Source organism: Neoarius graeffei, chromosome 20 (genome assembly GCF_027579695.1).
Source record: "Neoarius graeffei isolate fNeoGra1 chromosome 20, fNeoGra1.pri, whole genome shotgun sequence".
Lineage (NCBI taxonomy): Eukaryota > Metazoa > Chordata > Actinopteri > Siluriformes > Ariidae > Neoarius > Neoarius graeffei.
Window position 1 is genome coordinate 43,440,612 of NC_083588.1, and position 21,021 is coordinate 43,461,632.

General features: G+C 46.8%; 1 protein-coding gene across 2 annotated transcripts in view; it reads left to right on the forward strand.

Moving 5' to 3' along the window:
* Positions 1-21,021, forward strand: part of mosmoa (modulator of smoothened a) — a 191,492-nt gene that overhangs the window by 99,634 nt on the left and 70,837 nt on the right. The gene's annotated exons all lie outside the window — the stretch shown is intronic.

Below are 21,021 nucleotides of genomic sequence, written 5' to 3' on the forward strand. Positions count from 1 at the left end.
CAATGTACCTCACACAATAGCTCGATTTCCTTGTGTGCATGTAGGATTGGATTTCTCTGGCACCCCTGCTGGGACCCTTGGCTCGATTACCGACAGCAGCTCGATTTGGATGTGCATGTAAATGCACTGATTGTTTGGTGAGGCTTGCAAGTCTGATCACACCATCCCAACTATGAGGCATGGGAGTGGCAGCATCATGATGCTGCAGGAGGGGCTGGTGCACGTCACGGAAAATTGCGGATGCATTGAAGCAAAATGTCAAGATATCAGCTCGGAAGTTAAAGCCATACCACAAACGGGCCTTCCAAACGCATAATGACTGAAACATACCTTCACAGTTGTGGCAAAACCAGCGAACGATTTTAGCGCCGGACACTCGGTTCGCGACCGAATAAAACGAGCATGGACCAGGAAACAATCCGATTGATCGATTTTTATGTCTGTTTCGAATGAATTGAACAGAAATGGAGCAAAAGTTGTCGTCTTACCAAATCGTGGTCTTGTTTTGATTCGCCGCCATTACCAGACAGGTCCTCGATCGCATCACTGATTTTCATTCTGCACATTTTTATTTTTATTTTTTCTTTTGCTGAGGCGGGTACCCAATCGTAGAGCCTTATTATTTTCAGTCTACGAACCAATTTAGTGCGTCGCTGTCATTCTGATTTGGCAGGAAATCATCTGCTCCGTCTTCTGCTACGCTGACGATGCCGCCTCTTTTCCATGCCGTCTCTAGAGAGATTTGGATTCGTGTTCTCATCATCCAAAAAGTACTCCAGCTCTCCTGACAAACAGACACGAATACGAGCCAGAAAGAGAATGGGTTTGCATCCGTCATCAGCTATAGCTGAGATTATTATTATCCATTTCATGTGAAGTCAAATGATGACAAACCCTTAAACTGTCCTATGCTAATATCAAACAATGCCCAAGTCCCCATATCCATATATGGTTTCCTAGCGAAGTGTGCATCCAGTATTGCATGTGGAAAATGTGCATTGTGCAGGGGTCTAAAGGTAATGCGTGCTACATCTACTACGTTAATTTGGGCAGCACGGTGGTGTAGTGGTTAGCAAGAAGGTTCTGGGTTCAAGCTTAGTGGCTGACGGGGGCCTTTCTGCGTCCAAAGACGTGCGGTTAGGTGAACATGGGGCAGCCATGGCCTGAGGTTGGGCTGAAGTGCCCTTGAGCAAGGGCATCTAATCCACAATTGCTCCCCGGGTGCTGTAGCATGGCCGCCCACTGCTCTGCTCTGGGTATGTGTGCGTGTGCTCGTTGCTCACTTGTGTGTTCACTGCTTCGGATGGGTTAAACGCAGAGGTTAAATTTCATCGTGCGCTCAAGTCTGTGCTTGAGTGTACGTGTGACGAAGACTTCTTGGCTTCTTAAATATTACTAGTGAGCACCATGAAGCACGTGCACCACCCACAACCATTGCTGTTCGAATCTGGGAACATGTTACAAGCCGGGTAGCATCTCTCTTTTATTCATACGCAGGTGCATACGTAAAATACCCATGGCACCATTATGCACGCTTCTACAACAGAGGAAAAATAAAACATAATTATGAGGAGAATAAATAAGATGCTTCATACATGGATAATATTAACCTTTTAAAAATTTGCAATTTTTTTTACATTAAAAAAAAAAAAGCACAAAAATATGACCATGGGTCTGTCAGGACCTTTCGGACACCAAGACGGACACTGGGCAAAACGTCTTAAGGACGACCCATTCGAGATTTTGGAGTGGGCATCACAAAGCCCTGATATCAGTCTGATAGAAAACTTGTTGTCCGAACCGAAGAAGCATGTGTAAGCAAGGAGGCCTCCAAACCCGACTCAGTTACACTAGTTGTGTTTAGAGGAACGGGCCAAAATTCCAGCAACTTATTTTGATGAGATAAGCGTGGGGAAGGCTCCTCAAAACGTCCGACCCAAGTTAAACAGTTTAAAAGCAGTGTTACCAAATACTAACAGTGTATATAAACTACTAGCCCATTAGGAATGTGATGAAAGAAATACAAGCTGAAAGACGCCTTTCTGTCTCCGATTATTCTGCCATTTCACATTTAAAATAAAGTAGTGATTCTAACTGGCTGAAGGCAGGGAATGTTTTTTAGGATTAAGTGATTAAATTGTGAAAAACAGAGTTTAAATATATTTAGCGTGGTGGTGTTTTTTTTAAACTTCTGATCTCCACTGTTTACTACAGTACTTGCTCGAAGTATTGATGCTCTCCAAACAGATGTGAGCTTGAGCGTACAGATCCAAAGAGGAAATCGACTAATAAGGAAACTCTATGTAGGATAAGGATTTGTATCGGTCAGGGCCAGCGTGATCAAATATTCATATCTGTACTGCACAGATAACTAGAATCAATCAGATTAAGGATTTAATTTACCTGGTTATTCACGTGCATGTGACATTTCTCAGGCCTTAATGCAGAATATCAAGATTAGGGCTGCGTACCTAAACGTAACATCAGGCACAGGTACCGGTACAGAGGTTTAGATACAGGTCCAGACCTGTACCTGAACAATGTGACAAATTAACATGTGTTCTTCTGAACTTCTTTAATAATGACAGAAACATTAATAAACTGTTGACAACTTGTCACTGTCTTTATTCAAAGAAAACCGAACATAACTAGGTTTCTTACCTCACTTCTCAGTCGCCCTCTCAGTCTCACACTATAGTTAACTTGGGACAAAAAGTCATAAGTTGTCTCACAGCGAGAAATGACTACACTAGAGTACTACAGACTACGCGCTGTCCGCGGCCTTTAACTTGCGCGGCAAAATTACACAAAGCAGCAAAGACTGCCAATGCCAGCAAAGGAAAAATGGCTGACCTGCTTTTGAGTCTTTTTGACCAATCAGAACGCTGGATCAGCCAAGCTCTCGCAATGTCTCGTGAGACTGTGGCGAGAGGATCTCAAATCAAAGATGGCTCTGATTTCAAGTTTCGGCGCGGCATTTTACGTCTTTTCCATTGCTAAATTTTCGTCTTTGTGGTAGGATTTACGCATCTTCAGTCACAAAATAAGCAGATACTTGGTGTAAATTTATATCGGTACAGTACCGGTACTTCATGATCCGGTATTTTGGACCTGTACCGAATCGATTTTCACGGTACAGTACCGGTACGCAGCCCTAATCAAGATGGCAACACAATATCAGGAAATGCACCTCAGTACATAGCAATGACAGGCCATTTTTAAATCCAGGTGTGATCAAGGAGTGCGGCGTATCAAAAGAAAAAGTGTCAAGTTCTGAATTCAAAACTGGTTTTATCTCCCCCCCCCCCCCCCCCCAAAAAAAAAAAAAAACTTAAATAGAACCGAAGATACAGCTGTTTTTGAAATATTTTTTTTATTTTTATTTTTTCTTCCCCCGTCAGCCTTATTTGGCCACTTTCAGCAATATACATCCATCTTGAGGAAGTAAAGCACCTTCAGGAGCAATTCTTGTGCCCAAAACATCAGTTGCTCAGAGTTTAAAAGTAACCTTTTGCTCCAGTATTTATTCATTTTGAAATTGAATTATTTACATAGTGAGACAGCAAAAAAAAATAGGTACCCTATGGGTACATGTGGCTACTGCTTATAAATAAAATTGTTTTCTGATACCACGTCCATACAGTGTGTGTATATATATATATATATATATATATATATATATATATATAAAATTGAACTCTGAGACAGTAGCCACAAAAATGAAGCGTAATCCAAAAATGAACAATTTAAAAATCACAAGTAAAATATACGGGAAGGCACGGTGGTGTAGTGGTTAGCGCTGTCGCCTCACAGCAAGAAGGTCCGGGTTCGAGCCCCGGGGCCGGCGAGGGCCTTTCTGTGTGGAGTTTGCATGTTCTCCCCGTGTCCGCGTGGGTTTCCTCCGGGTGCTCCGGTTTCCCCCACAGTCCAAAGACATGCAGGTTAGGTTAACTGGTGACTCTAAATTGAGCGTAGGTGTGAATGTGAGTGTGAATGGTTGTCTGTGTCTATGTGTCAGCCCTGTGATGACCTGGCGACTTGTCCAGGGTGTACCCCGCCTTTCGCCCGTAGTCAGCTGGGATAGGCTCCAGCTTGCCTGCGACCCTGTAGAACAGGATAAAGCGGCTACAGATAATGAGATGAGAATGAGATGAGGCCCACCAGGGGTCATGATTTGTTCCTGACCTCTGGTATCGATTTTGGCCAGCGTCAACCAGTAGAAAGCGAGCAAGAGCCTAACGTCACGGGTGGCACATCATCGGCTTTCAGCCAAAAACCCAACAGAGCCACGCCCAGCGGTTTCACGGTCAACGTTCAGAAAAAAGATCGCCATGTCAAAAGTAATCAGTATCGTGCAAATCTGAGTGCATATTCTGAAAATTCAGGGGGTTTTTTTCCTATAAAATACCCAATGCTTGTGAAGCTGAATGTAATTATGTCGGTACATGGTGATCGAAAACTTGCAATTTACTTTGTACAAGGATAGGTGCTTCCCACACGGCAAGCGCTGCTGGCATTGGTACCTCTACATAAGTCATCTATTCTTCATGTGCAACCACGTGACACAATAGTGTGACGTATGCATCCGCCGCCATGTTGAATGGTATACAGATCCAAAATGGCATCTCGTGTGAACAATAACCGTGATGCATCTCTGACTTTCTCAAAATATTATGATGCTCTGGAGATCTTTGGCAAGTCAAGATTCAGAGAAAAAGCTGAAATTGGTGGCTTTGACCCGTATGTTTTAAAGCCGTCCGAATATACCAGGGATTGAAATGGGAATTTGGAAGCACTGGTCCATTTGGACCAGTGCCTCTCAGAGGTACTGGTCCGAATGGAGTAGCACTGGTCTGTATTTATAATTTACAATTTCAAGCCGATTTTATATATTTATTCATATGATACAACCATATTATACATGAGTGATCAATTTCAACTGTCTATAAACTTCTTCCTCAGTCATCTCAGGTGGGGTTTACATTAGACCGTATCAGCGTATCATCAGATTAACGTTTTTAAAACGATTAGCGTGCACAAAGCAACGCCAATACACGATTCGCGTGCACACAGCAACGCCAATACACGGATACGCTCGGCTCCGCAGGCATCCTGCGCTCCAAATCACTCCGCCCTGAACAGCGAGTGCCCTCTGGAGGGTGCGCACTCCGGCCCTGCGCAGCTCACAGAGCGCGCGAATGAAGCGCACGAGCAGTGATTCGGGACTGAGCCGCTGTGTGTGTGATCCCAGTGCATATCACTTACCACTTGCAAGTGGAAGGATGGCAAGCCTAAAGACGATCATAACTACACAATGGGCAGTATTTGCATCAGTATTTGCAGTATTTTCATACTTTTATACTCTTTAATGAAAGGTGATACAAGGCGGAAGTCCGCGCCGTTTTTCAGCAGTCACGTCACATGACCAACGCCAGCGAATCAGGAAGGTGGATGTCACAGTGACGTTGTCCAATGACGACGCCAGCTAGAGCTCAGCACAGCGTATCCGCGTATTCTCAATGTTTACACAGCACCGGAGCTGACACGATCTGGATTGAATACGTGGACGCTGGCGGATTCCCGTTTCCCGGTGTTTCCAGGCGTTTTAATGTAAACGGACAGTGCATCCGCGAAGAAAACGAGACAGATACGGTCTAATGTAAACTTGGCCTCATTATCATCACAATCTTCAAAACCCTCATCCAATCATTATCTATCGGGTCATACACCACATCATGCTGTGCCTCCTCGTCATCTTCATCTTCCACCTCCTCATTCTGTCTCTCCTGAGGCTCTACATCTCCTGCCACATACGCCCTCTCATCACCTGCAGGCTGCTCTGGCTCATCATACTTGTTGAGCGATATCCGTTTGTTTTGATAGCTGTCAATGTCAAGCCAAGGACTTTTAAACTTCGCGGGGGTCTAATCTATCTGACCAATAGCGGTTCAAGTTACATTTGTCTTCACGGGCAGCAACGAAAATGAACGGGAAGAAACGAAACTTCGCGCAGCCATGCTGCATGTAGCGGTGTATACTGCGCACGTGAACAATATGGCGGCGCCCGCGTCTATGCCAACTTGACAAATGTCTCACAAAATCTATTGAAATTATCGTAAAAAACGGTAAAATAGACCAAGTTCTGCTTAAAATGGGCGAGAATCGTTGATAGAAACCATCGAGGCAGTGAGTAGTTTGATTGATATATAGCGTGGCGAGCCAGTCGCCCACTCGGTCGAGTACATGTTGTCACTAGTCGCCCGTACCCTTTCCAACTCGCATTGGCGAGTGGGCGACCGCCCGTTTCAATCCCTGATGTACAGAGGATTTAGCCTCATTACCACCGACTGAATACTGTGAATTCTCATTCTACAAAAAAAAAAAAGGACTTACTGGGTTACTAGAACGGCATCGCTGATCTCTCACCTGGCAAAGCTGACCCACATTGTTCTCCTTGTGTATCCAAACTCGCTAAGGTTTGCGCTGCTTCTAATCTGGCTTTCTTCTTGGCGGATCTTTCATTTATCCTGTTGCTTTTTCATACTGCGAGATGAGTTTTTGTCTTGATCTTATTTTGTCCTAATTTGAGTCTTGGTGCCCGATCTGGATTTGATTTATCGCGTAGGAAGGTGAGAAGCAGAGTGTTTTGTGCTAAAGCTCAATTTCATCAGCAGAAAGCACAGCTTTAATTAGCAATAAACTCTCACCAGATCTAAAGTGTTCACCACACACGCGGGTGTAATTATTGTTTTCCTCACTCTTAAGTCCTTAGGAGTTATGTTTTTGAACCACAGCATACCGTATGCACGCCATTCTCTGGACAGCTCTTCATCTGTTTTTTGTCGCCATTTTTAATTATTTTGGGAATTCCGAAGTTCCGTTTCTCTTTGTCACGAGTAGCGTTATTGCTGCAATTATATCCCACGCGCAAAGTCGGCGTTTCCTGGCCCCTCCAAAAGGCAATGAAATCAAAAGAAACTCTCAAAACATTGCAGCAGCTCACACGTGAAGCGCTGCTGTCTTGGTTGTCTTCATCCAACATGGCGGACTTCCGGTTTGGAAAATATGCACGACGTCACATGCACACGAAGAATAGCACTGTCAAGCTCATTGGGCTCGAGCAGAATGTTGTCACCTCTGCCAACTTTGCTGAAGGAGGTTACGTTTTCGCCTCAGTTTGTTTTTGTTTGTTTGTTCCCAAGGTAACTCAAAAATAAGCGAGCAGACTTTGATGGAAATGTTGAGGAAAGGTGGACCATGGGCTAAGAGACAAATGGTTAGATTTTGATGCAAATCCAGATATGTATACGGATCCAGGAAGGGTTTGTTTTTGTTTTTGCTTTTTGGTAGATATTCTAATACAGTGGTGCTTGAAAGTTTGTGAACCCTTTAGAATTTTCTATATTTCTGCAGAAATATGACCTAAAACATCATCAGATTTTCACACAAGTCCTAAAAGTAGATAAAGAGAACACAGTTAAACAAATGAGACAAAAATATTATACTTGGTCATTTATTTATTGAGGAAAATGATCCAATATTACATATCTGTGAGTGGCAAAAGTATGTGAAGCTTTGCTTTCAGTATCTGGTGTGACCCCCTTGTGCAGCAATAACTGCAACTAAACGTTTGCGGTAACTGTTGATCAGTCCTGCACACCGGCTTGGAGGAATTTTAGCCCATTCTTCCGTACAGAACAGCTTCAACTCTGGGATGTTGGTGGGTTTCCTCACATGAACTGCTTGCTTCAGGTCCTTCCACAATATTTCGATTGGATTAAGGTCAGGACTTTGACTTGGCCATTCCAAAACATTAACTTTATTCTTCTTTAACCATTCTTTGGTAGAACGACTTGTGTGCTTAGGGTCGTTGTCATGCCGCATGACCCACCTTCTCCTGAGATTCAGTTCATGGACAGATGTCCTAACATTTTTCCTTTAGAACTGGCTGGTATAATTCAGAATTCATTGTTCCATCAATGATGGAAAGCCGTCTTGGCCCAGATGCAGCAAAACGGGTCCAAACCATGATACTACCACCACCATGTTTCACAGATGGGATAAGGTTCTTATGCTGGAATGCAGTGTTTTCCTTTCTCCAAACTTAACGCTTCTCATTTAAACCAAAAAGTTCTATTTTGGTCTCATCCATCCACAGAACATTTTTCCAATAGCCTTCTGGTTTGTCCACGTGATCTTTAGCAAACTGCAGATGAGCAGCAATGTTCTGTTTGGAGAGCAGTAGCTTTCTCTTTGCAACCCTGCCATGCACACCATTGTTGTTCAGTGTTCTCCTGATGGTGGACTCATGAACATTAACATTAGCCAATGTGAGAGAGGCCTTCAGTTGCTTAGAAGTTACCCTGGGGTCCTTTGTGACTTCGCTGACTATTACACGCCTTGCTCTTGGAGTGATCTTTGTTGGTCAACCACTCCTGGGGAGGGTAACAATGATGTTGAATTTCCTCCATTTGTACACAATCTGTCTGACTGTGGATTGGTGGAGTCCAAACTCTTTAGAGATGGTTTTGTAACCTTTTCCAGCCTGATGAGCATCAACAACGCTTTTTCTGAGGTCCTCAGAAATCTCCTTTGTTCGTGCCATGATACACTTCCACAAACATGTGTTGTGAAGATCAGACTTTGATAGATCCCTGTTCTTTAAATAAAACAGGGTGCCCACTCACACCTGATTGTCATCCCATTGACTGAAAACACCTGACTCTATTTTCACCTTCAAATTAACTGCTAATCCTAGAGGTTCACATACTTTTGCCACTCACAGATATGTAATATTGGATCATTTTCCTCAATAAATAAATGACCAAGTATAATATTTTTGTCTCATTTGTTTAACTGGGTTCTCTTTATCTACTTTTAGGACTTGTGTGAAAATCTGATGATGTTTTAGGTCATATTTCTGCAGAAATATAGAAAATTCTAAAGGGTTCACAGACTTTCAAGCACCGCTGTATGTGGCTTGGCAGAGGTACGCACTCCACCCGAGCGCCCTTCTAGTTTTCAGCTTTAACGATCGAAACCTGAAGTGTGAAACATATTTTTCATTTCCACATCATACGATTCACATGAAATCACCTGAATGGCTATTGTTTTTAAGCGGTTCGGTTTGTGTTGTCTGTACCGTCAAACCCGGCTGTGAGACGAACCCGTAGCCTGGAGAGAAAAAGCTCCTCAAGAGTCAACGATAGAGCTGCCCTGACATGAATAGTGTGTGTGTGTGTGTGTGTGCTTGACGGCAGCTATGCTTTGAGGTCTCTTCTGTCCATCAGCCTGGTGAACAATCGAGTCACGGGCGCCATCTCTGTCCCCGTCTTTTGTTCTCTTTGCCTCAGGCTCTTACTTGAAAGCGTGTACATGCTCAAGTGCTTTCCTGTACTATATACGTTAGTCCTCCAGTCTTTCAGCCTGTGGCTGGGTCCAAAGAAGAACTGCAAACCAGTACATTTGGAATTTGAGGCCAGAGAAGCATCTGGAAGATCAGCCTTAGTGTCACGTCTTTTATATAACAGTATCATATGACGTGTGGTTGGGGGGGGGGGGTTAAATGTAGAACCCTCCAGGGATTATGGTCTTATTGCTCTAATAAGGTTGTTCTATTTAGATACAGTTCCACAGCCGAAAGTACAACAAGCCTCATTTATCGAGCCGGTTACAAACCAGTTTATTCCTAAATGATTTATAGGAGCATTTACACAAGAAATTTAGTCTTCATGGAAATCCTGTTAGTTCTTCTCCTCCTACAGCTGCTGAGTTTGTGTAAATTTACATGTAAGGATTTGTAAAAGTTGAAATAATTTCAATCATGTGATTTGCAACGAGCGACTGCAAGCCACCACAAATCAGTACATTTAAGGCAAGACTAGTCACTCGGTTAAGATAAGAGGAATGCCTGGGTATAAAATATTGTAACTCTAAGCCAACATGGTGCAAATAGCTCAGGGTTTTTTTTTTTTTTTTTTTCCGGAGGACGTTTTCCAAAACATCAGGGAGGGTGCGTTTGTGTACAAGAAGCTGAAGTATGCGGGCCCAAGAGGCAGTGAGACGCTTAAAACAGATAAACATGCCTATTATGGTGTGTGATTTTGTACTTTTGTGTCCGTGATCATCCAGGTTGTGTGTGTGTGTGCGCGCGTGCGCGCGCATATATAATAATTTTTTTTTGACATTTTCATTGCAAACTATTATTTTAGTAATATGACCTTGTCAAATGCGAATCAAAAAGACTTCCCCTTTTTTGCCATTTTGTTCTCATTTTGTATTTTCAGCTCTCTGCAAGCTTTTCCTTTTATGGAGTTTTGTGGGCGTCACTCAATGCAAATTAGCAGTACACTATAGTGCAGGCACTTCGCACTTCATAGGTAGCTTGTAGTTATTGCCCGTGAACCTGATTTTCCTCTGAATGGTATAAAGGCCCAGTGGAGGGTTGAGTGGACATGTGCGATACATGTTTTCACTGCGTTCTGTCAAAACGACGATGTAAATCGTTCCCCGCATCTTCTCAGTGACCTAGACTCGGCCCTAGCAGAAGTCTCCCACGAGGAGCGCCGATTGCGAGGTCCCGTACAGTCGAAACTCTCGGGCGAGTCGGGGAGGGGATTCCCCGCCAAGGCTGCGTGTAGTGTGTTAGCACAAGCATGTAGCCGACGGGAAATGGATAGCGTGTTGGATTAGCGCTAATCCCATGTTTTGGAAAATGTTGTCTTGGGCCACTCTGGGGTATCAGACAGCCTTCCTTTAGCAGTGTAGATTAGTGTTTCTCAACATGCGTACAAAGATACTTGGCGTCACTGAAACTTTTTTGGAAATCTTGGCTGTAGTTTGGTTAGGCAGCAAAATGTTTCCAGACAAATAAATGTCTGATAAACAAGGCCCAGTGTCTACATAAATTAAAATCCAGCAATGAGACTTATCATACATAGGAAACAATATTAGTAGTCTGGTTCTCATACTGCACTTTAAAAAAAAAAAACCAGTGATATGGGTTCCAGTGTCAGTGGCTGTTCACACAGATATGTAAAGACAGAGACAAAGCCAGGGATCTAACAAATTCAGCTTCGGGTAATACCTTAAAGGGGAACTGAAGTCATTTTTAAACTTGCTTTATTTCTTAATTAACGTGTTATTCAATTACGTTTTCAGTTTTAGTAACCTTATATCGTGACTCGTATTGGCAACTAATTGCAATTAAATATTATACTTATCGGCCTATTCGGTTTTTAGCCGTGTTGAATTTAGTTCGTTTGGTCCATGGCAGGCGTCGCTTATCCGCGCGATCTTCACGAGACTTGTGCGAGACTTCGAAACGTCAGGTGTCAGTGCCGCCATTTTGAAAACTGTTTTCCAAATGAAATATTGCACAAAAACGAGTTTAAATGACGATTACTGCCTACATTTTTTCAAACTTTCCTGATTGCTATCAAAACAAACAGAACTTCTGGCTTGATTACATCAGCATTCGAAAGAGGGCGCGCGCGTCTTTTGACAACCCCTGTGTCCGAAATCTCTCTCTACTCGCTATATAGGGTACTATATGGTGAGGACGCCATTTTGTAGTGCTGTCCAAAACCTAAGTGAGGATTATTTCCATCCTATATAGTGCACTCAAAGTATCCCACAATGCATCACGAAAAGTAGTGTACAACCGATGGTCACTAACCAAAGCAATGTATCCCATCATGCATTGCGGTTGCGCTGAAAGAAATCAAATTTAAAAGCCTCAAATTTGATTTAATAAAGGGCAGCGGCAAAGAAGAAAGTATTCAGCCTTGATTTAAAAAATCTGAAAGATGCAGATTAATGTGGGAAATACGCTCAGTATAATATGGATTTATCACAAAAATACATGCATTTTTTTTCGCGGTCCGGTTTCTATCAAATCCTGCGCTCTGATTGGCTGGCGAGCGGGTCCGTATCCTACAATACGGACCCTGGATACGGATCTCTGGCGACTCGCTCGTTCACAGCAAACAACATAGTAGCAATTTTTTTTGTCAACATTTATTTTCGCATTTCTCAGGAGAATAGCATTAATTTTACAGCATGGATAGCGATAACGACAGTCTTCACAGCGAAAGCGAGGTTTACTACCCTGAGGAAGATGAAATAAAAGAAAGCATTTCAGGAGAAAGCTGAAAACCTGTAACTGTTGCTAACGCCGAGCAAAAACATGGCTGAATCCTGAATGACTCAATTTTGTATAAATAGGGGACTACATAGGCGGCAAAATGTTTTTTTTTTTTTCCTGCCATGGAAGTGCACTTGTATACCGAGGAGGAAGCCATTTGCATTACAGCCGTGAATGAGGATTCAAAATGGCGGCTCGGCTTGGTTTTCCCTTTCGGGTGCTCTCGTTTTCTGTTAGAATTTGGTAAAGGAAAAAAGAAATATATTATTTACCAGCTTAAGGTCGGTCCGTATCGTGAAATACCGTGACTTCAGCCTTGAATACTGACCTCGGCCCAGAGGGCCTCGCTCAGTATTTGCAAGACCTCGGTCACGGTATTTCATGATACGGACCTCCCAGCTGGGAAATAACACGTATGTATTTATTATTTTGAAAACCCACCAGCCGACTGATCTGGCATGTTTTAATTGTGCGACAGTAATGACGTAAATACCAGCGCGACAGACTAGTGTCCGAAAGCGTTTTTTTTTCCCCTTTTCTCCCATTTTACCAATGAACTCACTATATACAGTAGTCCTCTCTATACATAGTTTTCACATGACGTCACAGAGTCGGGGATTCCCTAGTGGCAGCCATCTTGTGGGTCCAGCTTACCGTACGGGTCACTGAGCACACATTGTAACACGCGAGTACAAAGTCTTCAAAAGAACCCAAGCAGGCTATTTAAAGCTAGCAGTGGTGCACACCTGTTGTATTCACGGCTGTCGTAATAGGTCAGATGATGTCAAGCGGAGCTTTTATGGAATTCCCACTGTACGGGAGCACGAAGGCGAGCAAACAAAGAAACTCAGCATACAAAGGAGAAATCTATGGCTTGCGAGAATCAACCGCAAGGATTATCAGCCTTCCAAACACAGCAAAGTCTGCTCCGATCATTTTATAAGTGGTAAGTTGTTTAAATAAACAATCAATTGTGTTTTAAGTTTGTTTTTGGAAACCAAAACATCGTGTGAACAATTTCTGGAGAATGCCTAACTGGAACCGCTGAGTGTACGTTTACATTGTAATGTACACTTAATATCGCTCGGTACAAGGCTGCAAGCATATGATTATTACTGGCCTATAAATTGTCATTTATCGTAACAAACACAAAATGTAACAAGCCTACATACCAGTTAATTATATTACAAAGTTTATACTGACATGGTACTGTAATACCACTAATGGATGTAAAATTTGTCTTAAATCAACTCGATATTATACACACACACACACACACACACACACACACACACACACATTTATATGCAGTGTTGAGAGCTCTAAAATTCCAATGTTTACATACCTTGGCTGTAATTAGGACACGACTGTCACTTGTTTTTATATGGTGGACTTCGCGGACCCAGCCACAGACAAAATAATTGTATGACTCCAGCGACTTGTATGCTTTGAGGTCGTCAAGTGTGTAGGCACTTTTACTATTCACGAAATAGTTCACAATATCAGGGTACGATATGGATGGCAGCCCTGCATAGTCACTTGAAAATGCATCTTTGTCCACTTCGTAGGGGTCAATTCCCCCAATCAAGGCCAGTTTGGCTGCATACCGTTGTCGTGAGATGTCGTCCAATGTATCTATATACTTCCGTTTGCTTGATTTTGCCGACATTGATCTTTCTCATCTCATTATCTGTAGCCGCTTTAGCCTGTTCTACAGGGTCGCAGGCAAGCTGGAGCCTATCCCAGCTGACTACGGGCGAAAGGCGGGTGTAAGAGACCCTATGTGTGGGTGGAGCACAGAGGACGGCAGGACAGAGATCAGGTTTTATCAATTGGCTTTATTGCCACACTTTTCAGTCTAACAATAATGTTTACAGACACACACAACCGGCGTCTGGTTCAGGGTTGAGCTCCTTCTGCTCTCGCTCTCCCTCCTGATATAGGGCGCAGTCACTGGGAAGACACACAAACAGGTTAATTGCTCTCAGGTGATGTGATTCTGCCACTTACCTTCCCTGACTCCGCCCTCCTGTCACAGACCGGCGCTTGACCACGCCCCCGCTGCCACATACCCCCACCGCCCGACTCAGGCCGGGCGGCCGTCCGGCCTGCAGCCGACTCTCCCCCCCCCCCCCCCCCCCCCCCCTTGACGGGAGAGGAAGTCCGCCACGACCATCTGCGCCCCCGGCCTGTGGACCACCTTGAAATTAAAGGGTTGGAGCGCCAGATACCAACGGGTGATCCGCGCGTTGGCATCTTTCATGCGGTGGAGCCACTGGAGGGGCGCGTGGTCCGAACAGAGGGTGAAAGGGCGCCCCAGCAGGTAGTACCGGAGGGCGAGAACCGCCCACTTGATGGCCAGACACTCTTTCTCTATGGTGCTGTAGCGCCCCTCACGCACCGACAGCTTCCTGCTGATATACAGGACAGGGCGGTCCTCCCCCTCCACCTCCTGGGACAAAACCGCCCCCAGCCCTCTGTCCGACGCATCGGTCTGCAACATAAAAGGGAGAGAAAAGTCAGGGGAGTGTAGAAGTGGCCCCCCACACAGTGCAGCCTTTACCTCTGAGAAAGCCCGCTGGCACTGCTCCGTCCACTGGACCGGATCTGGTGCCCCCTTTTTAGTGAGATCAGTCAGCGGGCTGGTGACGTCCGAATAATTAGGTATAAACCTGCGATAAAGCCAGCCAGCCCCAGGAACTGTCTCACCCCCTTTTTGGTCTTGGGCCTCGGGCAGGCCGCAATTGCTGCCGTCTTATTAATTTGGGGACGCACCTGCCCGTTGCCCAAGTGGAAGCCCAGATACCGTACTTCCACCCGCCCAATCGCACACTTCTTTGGGTTGGCTGTGAGCCCCGCTCGCCTCAGCGACCTAAGGACGGCCCTCAGATGTTCGAGGTGCCGCTGCCAGTCATTGCTATAGATGATTATGTCATCTAAATATGCTGCCGCATATGTGGCGTGAGGGCGGAGGACTCTGTCCATCAGCCGCTGAAACGTTGCGGGGGCCCCAAACAGCCCAAATGGAAGGGTGACGAATTGGTGTAAACCAAACGGTGTGGAAAAGGCCGTTTTTTCTTGGGATAGTGGAGTCAAGGGGATCTGCCAATATCCCTTCGTCAAATCCAGTGTCGAATAAAAGCGAGCAGTGCCGAGTCGATCGAGCAACTCGTCAATACGAGGCATTGGGTACGCGTCGAATTTAGACACCGCGTTGACTTTTCTATAGTCCACACAGAACCGGACCGACCCGTCGGCCTTGGGTACCAAGACCACCGGGCTGCTCCAGTCACTGTAGGACTCCTCGACGATGCCCATTTCGAGCATGGTCTGAAGTTCTTCCCGAACCACCTTTTTTTTGTGTTCGGGTAGCCTGTAAGGGCGGCTACGCACTACCACCCCCGGGGGCGTCTCTATGTGGTGCTCTATGAGGTTAGTGCGACCGGGCAGGGGCGAGAACACATCCGAAAACTCGGTCTGCAACTGGGCGACCTCTGTGAGTTGGGTCGGGGAGAGGTGGTCTCCACAGGGGACCGGAGAGGTACGTGATGCCAATGTCCCTTTTTGAACCTCCGGCCCCAGCTCCGCCTTCTCTGGAACTACCGACACCAACGCCACGGGGACCTCCTCGTTCCAGAGTTTAAGCAGGTTGAGGTGGTAAATCTGTAGCGCCCCACCCCTGTCCGTTCGCCTCACCTCATAGTCGACGTCCCCGACTCGCCGTGTGACCTCAAAGGGTCCTTGCCACTTGGCGATCAATTTGGAGCTCGACGTAGGCAACAGTACGAGTACCTTATCTCCCGGAGTGAACTCTCTAAGGCGCGTACCCTTGTTGTACAGGCGGGCTTGCCGTTCCTGGGCCTGCCGCAAATTCTCCTGAGTTAGGTGGGTGAGCGTGTGGAGTTTTGCGCGCAGGTCCATAACGTACTGAATTTCGTTCTTACTTTGTGAAGGTCCCTCCTCCCAATTTTCCCGCAGCACGTCCAGGATGCCGCGCGGCTTACGCCCATATAATAATTCAAACGGGGAGAACCCCGTGGAGGCTTGGGGGACCTCTCGCACTGAGAACAGCAAGGGTTCGAGCCACTTATCCCAGTTACGTGCGTCCTCACTTACGAATTTTTTAATAATATTTTTGAGGGTGCGGTTAAATCGTTCCACTAAACCGTCCGTTTGTGGGTGATACACGCTGGTGCGGATCGGCTTAATCCCCAATAACCCATACAGTTCGCGCAGTGTTCGTGACATAAACGTAGTGCCTTGATCAGTCAGAATCTCTTTCGGGATTCCAACTCGGGAGATGACGCGGAAGAGTGCCTCTGCAATACTGCGTGCTGAGATATTGCGCAGAGGCACTGCTTCCGGGTATCGCGTTGCATAGTCCACCAGAACTAATATAAAGCGGTACCCTCGTGCTGACCGATCTAATGGCCCGACGAGATCCATCCCAATTCTCTCAAACGGGGTCTCGATTAACGGTAGAGGGCGCAAAGGCGCTTTTGGAATGGCCGCTGGGTTTACTAACTGGCATTCGCGGCATGCCGTACACCACCTACGGACATCGCCGCGAATCCCCGGCCAATAGAATCGGGCCATTATTCGGGCTAGTGTTTTATCCTGCCCCAAGTGTCCGGCCATGGGATTAAAGTGAGCCGCCTGGAATACCAATTCCCGGCGGCTCTTCGGAATTAAAAGCTGCGTGACTCGCTCTTTAGTTTGAGTGTCCTGCGTCACTCGGTATAATCTATCCTTCATAATAGCGAAGTAGGGGAAGGACGGGGTGTCGTTCGGCTGGAGCGTTTGACCATCGATTACTCTCACTTGGTCAAACGCATGCCGCAGAGTCTCGTCTCGCGACTGCTCTAATGGGAAATCCGCGAGGGATTCCCCAATAGAGAGAGGAGGAGCCGGCGGCTCCTCACTCTGACGCGGAGATGACGTAGACGGCTCTGTGACAGCTGCTCCTGCCAAAGCGACACCGGGACCTCCCCCTGTCAAATGGCAGGACCCACTCTCGACTAGGCGTGTCATTAAACCCCGAAATCCCGGCCAATCGGTCCCCAAAATTAGAGAGTGGGTAAGGCGAGGATTAACCGCCGCCTTTACTATAAATTTTTCCCCTCTGAAAATAATGTGGACCGACACCAAAGGGTAGCTGTGAACATCCCCGTGCACACATAACACCTTCACCCCTTGTGCTCCCCCCAGTGCCTCGTTTTGAACCAGGCTTTGGCGAATTGAGGTCTGATTACAACCAGAATCCACCAACGCCTGATATGTAGCCCCTTGGATACTCACCGGTATGCGATACGCTCCGGCCCGATCGAGGGCGGCCTCTGGCGCGTCGGGGATCCGAACCACCGCGCCCACTTCCATTGCCGTGCACTGCTGTTGAAGGTGGCCCGGCTCCCCGCAGCGCCAGCAAACCGGCCCGGGCTTTCCCTCTGCACCGGTGATCTGGGGCTCACTCACCTGAGGCGGGGGAGAGACAGACACAGAAGGGAGAAACGGGAGGGCACCGCGGGTGCGGCGGGCCGGCTGGGGGGGTGCCGGCCCCCGCCTCCGCGGAGGGGGAATGGGGCGAGGACAGGACACAGGAGGAGGGGGAGAGAGAGAGAGAGAAGAGGAGAGAAGAGAAGATGCCATCTGCTGTCCTGCCGCCGGGACAGCCGCCAGATGATCCTCCGCCAGCTCGACTGCCTGATCCAGCGACGCCGGGCGGTGGCACTGGACCCACTCCGCGGTTCCGGCTGGTAAGCGGGCGATGAACTGTTCCAGTACCACCTGGTCGACGATTCCCTCGGCGTCGCGATCGTTGGCCCTCAGCCACCGCCAGCAGGCGTCCCGGAGCTGCTGGCCGAACGCGAACGGCCGGCCGACTTCCTCCAGTCGCAGCGCGCGGAAGCGCTGACGCTGTTGCTCCGGTGTGCGCCCCACGCGCTGGAGGACGGCCCGGCGGAGGTCCGCGTAGGCCAGCCGGCGGTCGGCGGGGAGCTGTAGCGCGGCCAGCTGTGCCTCTCCCGTGAGCAGGGGGAGGAGGCGCGCCGCGCGCTGCTCCATCGGCCACCCCGAGGCTTCGGCGACCTGTTCGAACAACGTGATGAACGCCTCGGGGTCGTCCTGCGGGCCCATCTTGGTGACAATGAGGGGAGACGGGCCCGCGGCCGGAGCGCTGGTGGACCCCGCCGACGCGAGGAGATGCCGGAACGCCTCGCGATCTTCCTGCTGGGCCAGCACCAGGGCTTCGAAGCGCTGCTCCTGCTCCTTTCGGAGCGTGACGAGTGCCTGGTGCTGGCTTTGCTGAGCCGTGGCGAGGGCGTGGACCAGATCGGCGAACGGGGAGGATTCCATGGGGCTGCTGGTTTGGTGCTCCACTGGCCCGGGTTTCGGCACCACTGTAAGAGACCCTATGTGTGGGTGGAGCACAGAGGACGGCAGGACAGAGATCAGGTTTTATCAATTGGCTTTATTGCCACACTTTTCAGTCTAACAATAATGTTTACAGACACACACAACCGGCGTCTGGTTCAGGGTTGAGCTCCTTCTGCTCTCGCTCTCCCTCCTGATATAGGGCGCAGTCACTGGGAAGACACACAAACAGGTTAATTGCTCTCAGGTGATGTGATTCTGCCACTTACCTTCCCTGACTCCGCCCTCCTGTCACAGACCGGCGCTTGACCACGCCCCCGCTGCCACAGCGGGGTACACCCTGGACAAGTCGCCAGGTCATCACAGTGCTGACACATAGACACAGACAACCATTCACACTCACATTCACACCTACGGTCAATTTAGAGTCACCAGTTAACCTAACCTGCATGTCTTTGGACTGTGGGGGAAACCGGAGCACCCGGAGGAAACCCACGGGGAGAACATGCAAACTCCGCACAGAAAGGCCCTCGCCGGCCACGGGGCTCGAACCCGGACCTTCTTGCTGTGAGGCGACAGCGCTAACCACTACACCACCGTGCCACCCCGACATTGGTCTTTATTTTAGAAAACTGACTATATAAGTTCATAAATTCGTCCGAGATAACGTAGCCGGTAATGGCGATGGTCCGTTTTGTTTGCCACACAAGATGGCGGCTGGAGGGCGTTCCCCGGAATGCCATGACGTCAGTGAAAACTATCTATTGTAATTCCCTATATAGGGAGTAGTGAACGAGTGAGCGATTTCGAACACAGGGTCAGTCACTTTGATTTCCGCTGTACGTTTTACTTCCGTCCTACGATGTCTCACACAGGTCTCAACGAATCTCGTTTACGGCCATTGCTTTGACATATGGACTGATATATATTACAGAGCATATTTCAAACACTCAGAACTTGCCATAGCAGCGACAAAATAGCTGTCAGAAATGCATTTCTATACTTAATAAATAGAATTTTGATGATAAATTTGCCTTCAGTTCTCCTTTAAATATGACCAAATATTTTCACAGAAGTGTATAACGTCTGAATACCGTATTCCTGTATCTCTAATGTTGCACAAGCTGGCCTTTTCATGGCATTAAAGCCTTCGGTCTTGTATCTTGAATTTATTCCCAAGAAGCGTTTAAGATTTTAAATTCCTTATCCGCTTGCAGTCAGATGTGCGTGTCTGTTGAGCAAAATGAAAAATCTAGTTGCTGTAACATGTGCAATATGTAAATGAGCTCATTAAGCTTTGTGGTGTTCCTCGCTTCCAGTCGTTTTTCGCAGTGCATGGTTACCACATCAAAAAGCAGGACTTGGAATTTCTGACATGATGTACGAGAGTGAGTCTCGGTTGTTAAGCGTGGCTTGGAGGGCTACGGATTTACACTCGCGTGACACGATTTCATCAAGATCTCTCAAACTGATACTCAGCGACATGTAAATGACATTTCATAATCTGCGGGACATTTTAGACTAAAGTATGGTAAATACAACCCCGATTCCACAAAAGTTGGGACAAAGTACAAATTGTAAATAAAAACGGAGTGCAATGATGTGGAAGTTTCAAAATTCCATATTTTATTCAGAATAGAACATAGATGACATATCAAATGTTTAAACTGAGAAAATGTATCATTTAAAGAGAAAAATTAGGCGATTTTAAATTTCATGACAACAACACATCTCAAAAAAGTTGGGACAAGGCCATGTTTCCCACTGTGAGACATCCCCTTTTCTCTTTACAACAGTCTGTAAACGTCTGGGGACTGAGGAGACAAGTTGCTCAAGTTTAGGGATAGGAATGTTAACCCATTCTTGTCTAATATAGGATTCTAGTTGCTCAACTGTCTTAGGTCTTTTTTGTCATATCTTCCGTTTTATGATGCGCCAAATGTTTTCTATGGGTGAAAGATCTGGACTGCAGGCTGGCCAGTTCAGTACCCGGACCCTTCTTCTACGCAGCCATGATGCTGTAATTGATGCAGTATGTGGTTTGGCATTGTCCTGTTGGAAAATGCAAGGTCTTCTCTGAAAGAGACGTCGTCTGGATGGGAGCATATGTTGCTCTAGAACCTGGATATACCTTTCAGCATTGATGGTGTCTTTCCAGATGTGTAAGCTGCCCATGCCACACGCACTAATGCAACCCCATACCATCAGAGATGCAGGCTTCTGAACTGAGCGCTGATAACAACTTGGGTCGTCCTTCTCCTCTTTAGTCCGAATGACACGGCGTCCCTGATTTCCATAAAGAACTTCAAATTTTGATTCGTCTGACCACAGAACAGTTTTCCACTTTGCCACAGTCCATTTTAAATGAGCCTTGGCCCAGAGAAGACGTCTGCGCTTCTGGATCATGTTTAGATACGGCTTCTTTTTAGAACTAGAGTTTTAGCTGCCAACGGCGGATGGCACGGTGAATTGTGTTCACAGATAATGTTCTCTGGAAATATTCCTGA